Source organism: Microcaecilia unicolor, chromosome 2 (assembly GCF_901765095.1).
Source record: "Microcaecilia unicolor chromosome 2, aMicUni1.1, whole genome shotgun sequence".
NCBI lineage: Eukaryota > Metazoa > Chordata > Amphibia > Gymnophiona > Siphonopidae > Microcaecilia > Microcaecilia unicolor.
In genome coordinates this window covers 430,785,883-430,799,928 of record NC_044032.1, presented here as the reverse complement: position 1 = coordinate 430,799,928, position 14,046 = coordinate 430,785,883, and the positions used below count along the sequence as shown (strand labels likewise).

At 43.1% G+C, this 14,046-nt stretch overlaps 1 protein-coding gene across 7 annotated transcripts in view; it reads right to left on the bottom strand.

Moving 5' to 3' along the window:
- The window catches only part of SGMS2 (sphingomyelin synthase 2), a 186,406-nt gene that overhangs the window by 165,586 nt on the left and 6,774 nt on the right, over positions 1-14,046 (bottom strand). For 4 of the 7 annotated variants that reach the window (XM_030190784.1, XM_030190781.1, XM_030190789.1 and 1 more), the window contains exon 2: positions 11,085-11,153. The exons of the other annotated variants lie outside the window; for them this stretch is intronic. The gene's annotated coding sequence lies outside the window, so the exon portion shown is untranslated. The remainder of the gene's footprint in view (positions 1-11,084; positions 11,154-14,046) is intronic. 7 annotated transcript variants of the gene reach the window in all.

Below are 14,046 nucleotides of genomic sequence, written 5' to 3'. Positions count from 1 at the left end.
TCTCCACGTCACTCTGGCATTAACATAAGCAACAGCAAGTCTAAAGAAGACACTTATTGATGACCAGATAATGAGCTTGAATCAAGCTAGGATTAGGTATATCTCTCTGGAATATTACAAACTAATAGCTGATTCCTCTTTAACTTCAGTGTATTGATTTCAGATTTTTTTTTCTAAAGGCAAGCCTGCCAAAAATTACTTTCCCCATGGTTTCCTGCAAACCATATTTACTGCTTTCTGTTCTCGTGGAGGGACCAGTGTATATGAGATGCAGTGCTCTACAGTCTGCCTTCCTTCAGTGGTGCCTCAACAAAAGCAGGACCCATCTGAACCCTTTTTGGACTTCTAGTTGGAACCTGTGCAAGGCTTTTGACATGGTTCTCATTGGTATGAGTCCTAAAGCGATTGACTGGGTTAGAAACTGGTTGAGTGGGAGGACACAACATGTGCTGATAAATGGAGTTTGTCGGAAGGAAGGGTCATTACCAGTGGGGTGCTGAAGGGGTTGGTCCTCGATACTGTTCTTTTTTTACATTTTCATAAACAAAATTGTAGGAGGGAAAATAACTAGCGCACCTCGAGCTGCTACTGATAAAAGGTGTAAACAAAATCACTTCCCCCTTCCCTACATTTATAGTTGACAATTAGTGTTGAGAAAGGTTTGCAGATGAGATTAAAACCTGCAATAGGGTAGACACTTTGGAAAGTTTGGAATGGATAATGTAAGGAGGAATCTAGTGAAGAATGAAGAATGGTCTAAAATCTACGATAGCTAAATTTTAATGTGAAAAAAAAAAGAAAAACGCAGGGTTATGCGTTTCAGCAGCAAAACCCCAAAGGAGCGGTACAGTATGGGAGATGAAGTCCTATATATATGAAAGAAGAGCAGGACTTGAGAGTGATGATATCTGAAGGTGGCCAAACAGGTAGCAAAGGTGACAGAAAAAAACCAGAAGGATGCTTGGACGCATAGGGAAAGGAATGACCAGCAGGAAAAAGAAAGTGATCAATCTTTTGTACAAGTTTCTGGGGAGACCTCAAGAGCACAGTGTACAATTCTGGAGATCACAACTTCACAAAGATATAAATAGGATAGAGTCAGTCCAGAGAGTGGCTACTAAAATGGTCAGTGGTCATCATAAAACATATGGGGGATAATCAAAAATCTCAATACGTATACTTTGGAAGAAAGGTAGGCGAGAGGGTAGATATGAAAGAGACATTTAAATATCTCTGTGGTATAAACGCACAGGAAGCAAGCCTCTTCCAATTGAAAGGAAATTCTGCAATAATCTAAGAAAACATTTCTTTATAAAGGAGGTGGATTCGTGGAATGGCCTCTCAGCGGAAGGGGAAAGAGGCAAGCATGGGACAAGCACAGTTCTCTGCATGAGAAAGAGGTTGTAGACCTTGGTAGTAGGTATGGATGGACAGGCCTGGATAAGCTGTATTGTTTTTATCTGCCGTTTTTTCTCTGTTTCTATATTTGCCCTATTCTAGCATAAATATTTAAAACCCTCTCTATATAATGTGCTACATTTTCGTGTTGGTTATTCTGATGGTTATGCTCTAAAAAGCATATTTGTGCTGCTTTTTTGCGCCATATAATGAGTGACTTGTTTCCTTAGGCCGTGCTTTTGCTATTCCACTGAAAAGTGTCTCTTGGGAATCTTCATTCAAGAAGAAATACAATTAAAATACTTATTTATTTGTTGCACTTGTATCCCACATTTTCCCACCAATTTGCAGGCTCAATGTGGCTTACATTATGCCGTGATGGCGATCGCCATTTCCGGACAGAGAATTACAAGAGGTATTGCATTAAGGCATATAAATGGTACAGTGGAATTCAAAGTAGTACTGCACTGAAGTTCCTGAATGATAGAGTGAATTATACAATAAGTTAGATAATCAACTATAGAAAGTTCATTTCCAGCATGAGAAATAAAGTTCATTTCATATGTTTTGCTTTCTATATGGGCGTTGTGTGTACACACATAAGCTGTGCTTCTGTACTATCCAGCATCTACTTGCGTAACACTGTACCCGCTTTTACATTGTCTAAATGTCACAAAAAGAAAGGATGCTTCCATGGGCGGGGGGCAGTTGGGGCAGTGGGTACATGTGCCTATGTGCCATTTTATCCCAACTATTTTTTGACTAGACCATATAGTAGTAAAATATATAAGCCAAAGGAATGCAAAGGACACTCATGAACTTTACTATAAGGTCAATATTTAGACGGGAGCCGCCTAGTGATTAGAGAGCCCTGAGCAGACAACCAGCAAAGCCCTGTCCAAACAAATCCCACTGATGCTCCTTGTGATCTTGGGCAAGTCACTTAACTCTCCAGTGCCTCGGGTACAAACATAGGGGTCGATAATTCAAAGTGATTTAACCAGTCAGAAATGGCTCCTGGCTAGTTAAAATCGCCTGTTTGGGGCTAACCACTAATGTTTAGTGCCACTGAAAAAAATTGATTAGAGCCAAACTAAAAAAAACACGGCTATTTTGGGGGGCATTCCAAGGGCGGAGTCTGTACTCGGCCGGTTAAATGCTAATAATCAGCACTTAACTGGCCAGGTTAACTGCATAAACAGAACTGCATAAGAGTCAGTCCTGTCCTTATGAGGTAATTCATAGCCAGTTCAGTGCTGAATATTGCACTTAACCAGCTATATGTTAGCTGGCTCTAGAAACCTGGATAGTCAATGCACAATTTCTGGATTTAATGCCGGTACCGGTCAGCAAAACACCGACCACTGCCTGCTGAATATCAGACCCCTAGACTGCAAGTACTCCACAGCCATAGAAATACCTCTTGCATCTGAATGTAGCTCATCTTGAGCTGCTACTGAAAAAGGTGTGAGCTACATTAAAAAAAAAAAAAAAATCAATCACAGATTTGGAGGAAAGCTATAATATAGTCCAGCTCAGATTGCAAGGAGCAATGCTCATGTAAGTTAGGTCCAGGTTACTTGGATAAAAGGGCTCTGTGACTGAAAATTATATTTGTTTTCTTGAAACTAGATTAGCATGCTGGAACAGCTGGTACACAGTTATGAAGCATTTGTTTGTCTTCTCCCAGGGCCTTTATCAGTGAAATTAACACATTGCATATCTCATAGGATAACCATGCTGAAGTCACTTGGCTATAGAAACCTCCAACTGCACACAACAGGATAAGCTGTGCCATCTCATTCATGCTTTATAGCCTCTGAGGCAAAGGTCCAAACCAAAACTGACTCAAACACATCAAAACAGAATGGGTGGGAACATCTGCTCCAAGAATGTCTCATGGGAACATCTGCACCAAGTATGTGTCATGGGAATACCTGTCTGAGTCTACAATTGCAGTAAAAAAAAAAATCACCCCATTATCTGTGCCTTGTGGGAAGATCTGCCCTAAGCTATGTCTCTTGAGAATGCTTGGCAAGAGTTTGTGACACACCTATGCGAGCAGCTGTTTAGTCTGTGCCCATGGGGATAACTGTTTTCTATTTGTATGTCATAAGAACATGTCTCCCCAAGCCCACATCCATTTCAGACTACCAGCAGCAAATTTCATATTTTCCCCAAGACCTGTTCAGCAGTTCAAGAAAGGAGCAGGCGGCCAACTGTGCAGGGTCTTCTAGGGACCCACTTTAATTATGGCATCTGTTCTGGAGGACATGTGAAATTGTCACAAAACACCCATTTTGGGCTTAAATCAAAAGTCTTCACCACTAGAAGTCATTATCAATGTGCATATGGAATGAGGGGACACTTGGGAGCTGGAAACCCCAGGATGAAAGAGATGCTATATGGATAAGATATCAGTGTTTTCATTTTATCATGTCTTGTACATAAGAAAACTATTTATAAAGCTTAAGCACAGAACTGGTATGCACACATAAGTACTAGATTTTGGTGCAGTTACCTTCTAGAGTCCATTTTAAAATTAACAATACTGCAAACAATGCAGTAAAGTAAATTAAACACAAAACAACTGTGCAGAAAACATGTCAGAATAAGAATGCAGCACAATGCTATGTACTGCCTGACTGGATCTGGAAGGAGACTGCTACGCCCTGGCATACTGTCCTCACACAAACAAGGTAAAAGTATGTTGGACATTTTTTTTTTAAGCACTTGCACCTGATACGACCAACTTTGCAATACATTTTTAGGATTATAATATCCACCCAATGAAGTGAGAAAGCACATCAATGGAGCCGGACAAATATCAGTGTTCAATCTTTGTAGACTCTTATGCTCAGGTTGGTGGGGGGTGGAGCTTGTTCAGGTCAATGTGGAATTTTTTTTAGGGCTCCATGTCTGTGGAGCCAGATGCCAACAACATTTCTAGCTGTAGGAATTGAGAAAGTTCTAAGGTGGCTATGAAAATATTGTGCGATGGCTCTCTTGACCACTATCTGAAATTAAATTCTTGATAAGTCTGAGGAACAATGGGTAGGTCAAGGGGATCTGGATTTCCCTGAGAAATTGGCTTTAAATGGGGCAGGGCTAGCCCTGCCAATAGGAGTATTGGTTATCTACCTAGGGCAATACCATAGTGCTCACCAAGTCAACAAGATTAGCCAGAGAACAGCAGTGACCAGCAGCATCCCACCCTTCCTTCCACCAGAGGTTTGGGACAGAGGAGCAGGATGCTGCAAACCTGAAGCTCACATGGATCTTCAAAGGCCCACACTATGTTTCAGATGACAGAGGTAGTGGTTTGATGATATAAAGGGAATATGATGCTAGACATGGCAGGGGAAGGTAGGGGAGGAAGAAGAGATGCTGGACACACAGTGGTTGGGGGTGGAGAAGGAAGAAAGAAGAGATGATAGACACAGTGGGGGGGGGGGGCTGAAAAGAAGAAAGGAGAGATGCTGGACATGTGGGGTGGGGAAGTAAGAACAGCAGATGCTGGACTACTGTATAGTTAAGGGAACATGCCTGAAGGTTTGTCTATGCCACTAGATACTGTAGGGTTGTCCCCGGTGTATCACTTTTGAGTACCGAGGCCTATGAACCAAACTCAGACTTTGCCAGGAACCATCTTTTTAGGACAATATTGTCATGGTTGCCTGAATGGTCCTTAAATTTTTATACTGGCATTCCAGAGCATCTGCACTTCATCTTTGGGTGTGAAGCTGGTAACAAGACAGATTTACACTGTCAAAAGTATGAGATAAGACTTGTAGACCTCCTTGGTCAGCACCAGCACTTGCAGGGTTAGAGCCACAGCAGGGAGAGCTGGGGTGGAACACAGTCCTGGCCAATTAAAGGGAGTGGACACAGGAGGAGGAGTCAACAGTGCTATAAAGGAGAAGACAGAAGGATGCAGAGCTCCTAGCCAGAAAACCTGCAAACCTAAGAAGATACAGACCTATATTCCTGTCTTTGAACTGTGGCATTAAGACTGACTGTTTGGGAACTATTTGGTCTAAACCAAAACTGTTTTTGTTTTGTTGTTACTACCTACTGGTGGGAGGATGTATCGCTGGAAGGAGGAATAGATTTCAGAAGATATGAGGGGTGGTGGCAGGCGGGCCAGCAAACCTGGCCTTTCTTTTTTTTTTTTTAAATCAAGCAAACCCTGAGGATTTTTACCATAGGTTTTTTTGTTGTTGTTTTCAACCTTGATGTGTACTGCGTTAACACCCTAGTGACCTAGAGAGGACTGGAATGTTCTCACCTCTCCACAGGGGTTCAGACAAAGAAATCTAAGTCCAGAAGGGGACCTGGACTCAAGTGTTGGAGGTGGACTGGGTGACTGCTGAAGATCCATTTTGTGTCCTTGTGCCAGATTCCAGACATTGTAACTGTTGGTCAGATGGAGGATACTCACAGCCAGCTACTGCTGAAAGGACTCCAGAGCAGAGGATGCATCACATCAACCTAGTATGAGTCATGCATATGGTGGGGGAAGGAGGAGAGAACACATTTAGCTAATGCAAAAATGTTTTATGTTTCAGATGCTAGTGGGGGAAATGCCAAATATGTTCTGCCACCACTGCAATGGATTTATAATACCTTGGTTCTAGGCTGAAGGTATTATTAGGAAAGGAATGGAAAACAAAAATGAGGATATTATAATGCCTTTGTATCGCTCCATGGTGCGACTGTACCTCAAATATTGTGTTCAATTCTGGTCACCGCATCTCAAAAAAAGATATAGTGGAATTAGAAAAGGTACAGAGAAAGGCAACGAAAATGATAAAGGGGATGGGACAACTTCCCTATGAGGAAAGGTTAAAGCGGCTAGGGCTCTTCAGCTTGGAGAAGAGACAGCTGAGGGGAGATATGATAGAGGCCTATATGAGTGGAGTGTAATAGGTAGACGTGAATCACTTATTTACTCTTTCCAAAAATAGAAGCACTAGGGGGTACCCAATGAAGCTTGACAGTAGTAAATTTAAAATGAATCAGAGAAAATATTTCTTCACTCAATGTGTAATTAAACTCTGTAATTCTTTGCCAGAAAATGTAGTAAAAGCAGTTAGCTTAGCAGGGTTTAAAAAAGGTTTTGGTGGCTTCCTAAAGGAAAAGTCCATAGACCATTATTAAAATGGACTTGGGGAAAAGCCACTGCTTATTTCTAGAATACAATATACACAAAATGTATGAATGCAAGTGCATTTGCATTCATACATTTTGTGTATATTGTGTTTGTGATTTTTCACACTCGACAGAGTGTAGGCTCACATTTGTTTTGGCAGTATTTCTAGAATAAGCAGCATAAAATGTATTGTACTGTTTTGGGATCTTGCCAGGTACTTGTGACCTGGATTGGCCACTGTTGGAAACAGGATGCTGGGCTTGATGGACCTTCGGTCTGTCCCAGTATGGCAATACTTATGTACTTATGACAGAAGAACTCCATAATATGATATAAATTAACCACGAGTAACAATGTACCAATAAGTGAACTCTTAGCTCATTTCAACAGCAAGAAACAGAAGAAGCAAATAAAATCTCATCAATCATTTCTTTTATAGAACTTTTCCTTACAGCACTGTTTAGTTTCTAGAACATCTCTACCTTGGCACATCAGGTGAAGGTTAGTGATAGCTGCAAGTCGAATACAACCTAGCTACTACTACTACTACTATTTAACATTTCTAGAGCGCTACAAAGTGTACGCAGCGCTGTACAAACACAGAAGAAAGACAGTCCCTGCTCAAAGAGCTTACAATCTAATAGACAAAAAGTAAAGCATTTAAATTTAAAATATTTAAGCAGTCAAGCACAAGAGAACAGTCACAGAAGGACAGAAGATGTTGAAGGGTGGTCAGTGTGATTAGGTGTAACTCTGGTTGGAGTAGTGGGAGAAGGTGATAGAAGAATAGAAATGGGTGAGGTAAAGTAATGAGTGGGTTGATAGGGAGGTTATATAAGACATGTCACTCTAGGGGTGGGTGGGTAGAGGGGTAGGGTGGGTGGAAGCAGGAGAAGGTATTCTCTGCAGCCTATCTGTGAGATGGAAAATGCTCTCTGAAGCTGCTGCTATAAGTTGTTAGTTTTCTCTCCCTGAAAGAGATCCAAGCCACACCCACGAAGTTCAAACTGTCAGTGGGGAGGGTAAGGGGAGGAAATGGCAGTGCTTGATGAAAAAGAGAGCTCAGTTTGATAGGAGATATACTATAGGATGTCATTCTGAGGCCAGGCTAAGTCTAAAGCAGGAGAAGGTATTCTCTGCAGCCTATCTGTGAGATGGAAAATGCTCTCTGAAGCTGCTGCTATAAGTTGTTAGTTTTCTCTCCCTGAAAGAGATCCAAGCCACACCCACGAAGTTCAAACTGTCAGTGGGGAGGGTGAGGGGAGGAAATGGCAGTGCTTGATGAAAAAGAGAGCTCAGTTTGATAGGAGATATACTATAGGATGTCATTCTGAGGCCAGGCTAAGTCTAAAGCAGGAGAAGGTATTCTCTGCAGCCTATCTGTGAGATGGAAAATGCTCTCAAATGCTACCAAATGCACTGGAAAAATACAGCTCGATCAGTATTCTTCACAGTGATTTCCAAACTACTGTTAAAGCAGTGGATATGTTAGAAGCTACAATCAGAGCTATTTCTAGCAAATGAACGAGAGCACTGGTCTGTAGTAGTTTCAGGCTCCATGGCCTACTGTGATGGTGGCATTAAACACTGCTCATCAGAAAGTAGTACCCTTTCACAGGGCCGCCGAGAGGGGGGGACAGGGGGGACAAAAGTCCCCGGGCCCGGGCCTCCGGGGGGGCCCGGCGCCGCTGCAGTCCGGCCCGCCCTCCATAGCTCCCGGAACTAACCTGAAGCGCCTTCACTTCGCATCGCAGCAAGCAGCAGCAGGGCAGGCCACTCCTTCCTTCCGTGTCCCACCCTCGCCTGATGTACAGTGGGGGAAATAAGTATTTGATCCCTTGCTGATTTTGTAAGTTTGCCCACTGACAAAGACATGAGCAGCCCATAATTGAAGGGTAGGTTATTGGTATCAGTGAGAGATAGCACATCACAAATTAAATCCGGAAAATCACATTGTGGAAAGTATATGAATTTATTTGCATTCTGCAGAGGGAAATAAGTATTTAATCCCTCTGGCAAACAAGACCTAATACTTGGTGGCAAAACCCTTGTTGGCAAGCACAGCGGTCAGACGTCTTCTGTAGTTGATGATGAGGTTTGCACACATGTCAGGAGGAATTTTGGTCCACTCCTCTTTGCAGATCATCTCTAAATCATTAAGAGTTCTGGGCTGTCGCTTGGCAACTCGCATCTTCAGCTCCCTCCATAAGTTTTCAATGGGATTAAGGTCTGGTGACTGGCTAGGCCACTCCATGACCCTAATGTGCTTCTTCCTGAGCCACTCCTTTGTTGCCTTGGCTGTATGTTTTGGGTCATTGTCGTGCTGGAAGACCCAGCCACGACCCATTTTTAAGGCCCTGGCGGAGGGAAGGAGGTTGTCACTCAGAATTGTACGGTACATGGCCCCATCCATTCTCCCATTGATGCGGTGAAGTAGTCCTGTGCCCTTAGCAGAGAAACACCCCCAAAACATAACATTTCCACCTCCATGCTTGACAGTGGGGACGGTGTTCTTTGGGTCATAGGCAGCATTTCTCTTCCTCCAAACACGGCGAGTTGAGTTCATGCCAAAGAGCTCAATTTTTGTCTCATCTGACCACAGCACCTTCTCCCAATCACTCTCGGCATCATCCAGGTGTTCACTGGCAAACTTCAGACGGGCCGTCACATGTGCCTTCCGGAGCAGGGGGACCTTGCGGGCACTGCAGGATTGCAATCCGTTATGTCGTAATGTGTTACCAATGGTTTTCGTGGTGACAGTGGTCCCAGCTGCCTTGAGATCATTGACAAGTTCCCCCCTTGTAGTTGTAGGCTGATTTCTAACCTTCCTCATGATCAAGGATACCCCACGAGGTGAGATTTTGCGTGGAGCCCCAGATCTTTGTCGATTGACAGTCATTTTGTACTTCTTCCATTTTCTTACTATGGCACCAACAGTTGTCTCCTTCTCGCCCAGCGTCTTACTGATGGTTTTGTAGCCCATTCCAGCCTTGTGCAGGTGTATGATCTTGTCCCTGACATCCTTAGACAGCTCCTTGCTCTTGGCCATTTTGTAGAGGTTAGAGTCTGACTGATTCACTGAGTCTGTGGACAGGTGTCTTTCATACAGGTGACCATTGCCGACAGCTGTCTGTCATGCAGGTAACGAGTTGATTTGGAGCATCTACCTGGTCTGTAGGGGCCAGATCTCTTACTGGTTGGTGGGGGATCAAATACTTATTTCCCTCTGCAGAATGCAAATAAATTCATATACTTTCCACAATGTGATTTTCCGGATTTAATTTGTGATCTGCTATCTCTCACTGTTACCAATAACCTACCCTTCAATTATGGGCTGCTCATGTCTTTGTCAGTGGGCAAACTTACAAAATCAGCAAGGGATCAAATACTTATTTCCCCCACTGTAACGGAAGGAAGGAGAGGTCTGCCCTGCTGATGCTGCGATGCGAACGTGAAGGCGCTTCAGGTTAGTTCGGAGAGCCTAGCAGCGGGTGAAGGGGGGGGCCCGGCGACCTCGGGTGGGGGGGCCTGGGGGCAGTCTTGTCCCGGGCCCAGCCCCGGCTCTGGGCAGCCCTGCCCTTTCAGTGTTTGAAGCAGGGCTCTGGAGTCAGTACACCAAACCTTCAACTCCGACTTGTTCTGGATCTAAAGTCCTGGTGAATATAACATATCTACCAGTACTTTAGATCCAGGACAAAGAGTATAAAATGATAAATTTACTATATGTCATAATGTTCTACCATTTTGTAATGTTAAGTTTTTACAGTGCATTTTTTCTAGCGAAAAAGGTGCCGGTACTCAAATGCCAGTGTGGGGTGGGGTGATCACTTGAGGGACCCACCCCACAATAGCCAAGCCCCCTGCAACCAGTCACAGAATCTATGACAAGGCAGAATTGTTGTATGGAACCTGAGCTCTTTCGTTAAAAGTTGGGGACCATGGGTCAATTTTAGCAGACAATGGAAAAGGTGCCGGTACTCAGTACCCCCAAGTACCTCTTCAAAAAAAAGCCCTGAGTTTTTATGTTGAAGCTGGAATCAGTCAGTACATTTTTATTGACTCCACCCAACATTGCTTCCAACCAACTCCACAGCCCTGGTTTGAAGCTAGGAATCTGTCACAGGATTTACAATTCCGGATTATTCTGCCCTGGAGTCTCGCTGAAGTATTACTGGCGGCTACCCTCATGGCATTTGGAGCTAATTACATTTATGTTTAATAAACTTGATATACCCACCTACTGTAATAACATCCAAGCAGTTACCCACCAGTTTTGGGCCTAAGGAGGCCTTTTACTAAAGATTAGCTTGAGTTATCTGCAGCAGGGCCCACAGCAATAAAATGGGCCCTTCTGTAGATAACTCAAGCTACTCTTTAGTAAAAGCCCCCCCCCCCTAAGTGTTCAGAATAGTAGCATATAGCTGCGCCCGTGCACTTGTTTGCTGTTCTGTGAATGTATTCATATCTGTGATAATGTAGATTTTACAGGTGAGCACACATTTATGTGTGTAACTTAGAGAATATCGTAACTTACTTGGTAATCACTGGCACTCAGGCAGGCAAACCCACACCGCTGTTCCCTCTAAGCTGAGAAGGACTCCACCTACAGTCATGCCAGGGGGGAGAGGAAGGTGCTATTTCACTATCACATTTTCAATAGTGAGGAATAGGCAAGCTTTGCTACATTACTACAAAGATAATATTCTACGTGTCCAGATCCTGGTGCTGGTTAAGAACTCCCATGCTGACAAACAAGTAATCGAAGCATCTGTTAAATATGAATAAGGCGCAAGCAGATAAAAACTGGAACAAGGACTTAACGAAGGGGACTTAAAAGCTGGGGCTATAGCTGTAATAAAAGGTTTCACACAATACACTAAAAAATGTATACAGGAGAAACAAATATATTAGGAGAAAATAAGGAAAAGGAATTATGAAAAAGGCCCAGAGGGCCAGAAACAGATTTATAATAGTCTCCACAATCCAACGCTATTACTTTGAGATCCTGTGGATAAAAGTGTGCAAATGCTTGTAGGAATCCTCTTTCATATAATAAATAGAAAATTATCCCCCGTCCCCCAAGTATTCAGCTGAAGCAGTCAGCGTTTGATTTAAAACATAGATGCCACAGTTGTTTTTTACGCCTGGATATTCTGGGTTGGTATCTGGATACAGGCTGGCGCTTAGTATCTGGGTATAACCTGGCCTCCAGCACATATCTGGATACCAACGATTTTCAGACAGGTACCTAGTAAACAATCAGACAATATTAGGACAGCTTTGCTGCTGCCCTAACTTTATCTGGGTAGCAGACTGAATACTGCCACTACCCATATAAGTACAAACTCTGCCAGACTCTGCCCAAATAGTGCCGTCTGTCTGGATTTTCAGAGGCATTACCTTTGCAACACTGCTGAAAATCAGGGTCGGTGGGGGAGGGTTGGCGGCGGGAGGGGGGGTCGAGAGGGTCGTCGGCAGGGGGGTCCAGGGCCAAATCTACGGGGGCTCAGGCCCCCATGGCCCCACGTAGCTACGCCACTGAGATAAACCTCCTGTTCTACCAAGTCTTAAAAACTATATCTGTCTGAACACCATTTACCACTGGAGGCCTTTGCAACATACAGGCATGACAAGTATACTAGTCTGGAGCTCAAAGGCATCAAAAGCTACACAGCACAACAGAATGTTCAGTTGTTACTATGTAAGCCGCATAGAGCTTGCGATGAGCGGGAATTGTGCGGGATACAAATGTAATACATAAATTATCACAAGCAGATGATTCAGAGTACTACTAAGCAATCTTTACATTCAGAGCAATGGATTTCTTCTGTGCACAAACCAAAGGAAAGTCACATTTCAAATACAAACTGCATTGGGCAATTCCACATTTTCGGAACATTTCCCACTTTGGGATGAATTCTAAAAACTAAGTCTAAAAAAAAAAAAAAGCGGTGTGGAAAAAACAGTCTTAAGCGCAGTGATTCCCAAACCTGGTGCTGGAGGAACTCCAGCCAGTCAGGTTTTCAGGATACCCACAATGAAGATGCATGAGAGAGATTTTCATGCAGTGGAGGCAGTGCACGCAAATCTCACTTATGAATATTCATTCTGGATATCCTGAAAACCTGACTGGCTGGCGTGCCTCCAGGACCAGGTTTGGGAACCACCGGAATAGCACTTAAGCACAGAGATGATGATGCGTAAATTTAGGCGCACCCATTTGGGCCAACAAAAATATGGTGCTAATGCTCCCACCTAAATTTATGCGCAGAACCCCCGTATTCTATTAATTGTGCATATAACTGGAATCTACATCCAAGCTCCGCCCTGAAATGCCATGACCCGCCCATTTCTGCGCTCCTTTTCCGAGATGCATGTAAAATTTAAGCATGGCTCTTGCACATAAATTTACATGTGTATGCGTTAATTGATTTCAATTAGCACCAATTGCTTGTTAAAAAGCCAATTATTGGCACATTATTCAATTAAATCACATGCACAATTTTTGGTGACTTTTATACAATTAGGGGTTAATGTTTTTTTTCCTCCCATACACTGTTCTGAGGGTAAAACGTGCCATGTTAATTTGCCATTAAGACTGAAAAATGACTCGCTATGATTATTTGATGTTCTACTGATTTCTCCTGCTTGTCCGACCCTCTCCAATGCAGGCTGGTTGATGTCCTGTTAGCCTTAGCTCTTAAAGTTATTCTAAACTCCTATAAAAACATTTCTACAATCTATTTTAATCACTGGTGGGATTTAGTCTGCCTTACTAGAAAAACTAGAATTGGCCATATGACTGATTTGGTTAAAACCTCTGCGATTAAGAGAATGTGGACCCCTTTGGATGGGTATAACCAGTGCATTTTAGCTAGCAAAAAAGGTGCCGGTACTCAAATGCTAGGCCACCCTTCAGGGGTGGGGTGATCACTGAGGGACCCACCCCACAATAGCCAGGCCCCCTGCAACTAGTCACAGAACCTATGACAAGGAAGAATTGGTGTGTAGAGCCTGAGCTCTTTTATTAAAACTTGGGGTCCGTGGGTCAATTTTAGCAGACAATGAAAAAGGTGCCGGTACTCAGTACCCCTAAGTACCCCCTCAAAAAAAGCCCTGGGTATAACACACTAATTCTTAATTTTTTTGTTTGCTTCCTTACTAATCTCATATCTGGTGACCTGATCTCTGTGGTTTCATCTGTATTTTATGATTATCCTCTGCGGAAACTATAGCTGCTCCCTAGTTATTTCTTGTTCAAGTTTGTTTTAGGTTTAAGACTGTTGATATAATGTCTTCAACTGTCGGCCCATTTTTTTCTCTCTGCTTAATATTTTTCTTGTGACATAATTTGTACACCATCTCGCTATATTCTTTATTAAGTAAGGTATTAACATCAAGTACTTATACTGTTATTGTTTGATTTTCTTTGAACATTTCAATAAACAGATGAAACTTAAAAGACTGCCAAATGACTCAGGCCAGGCAATGGAGCA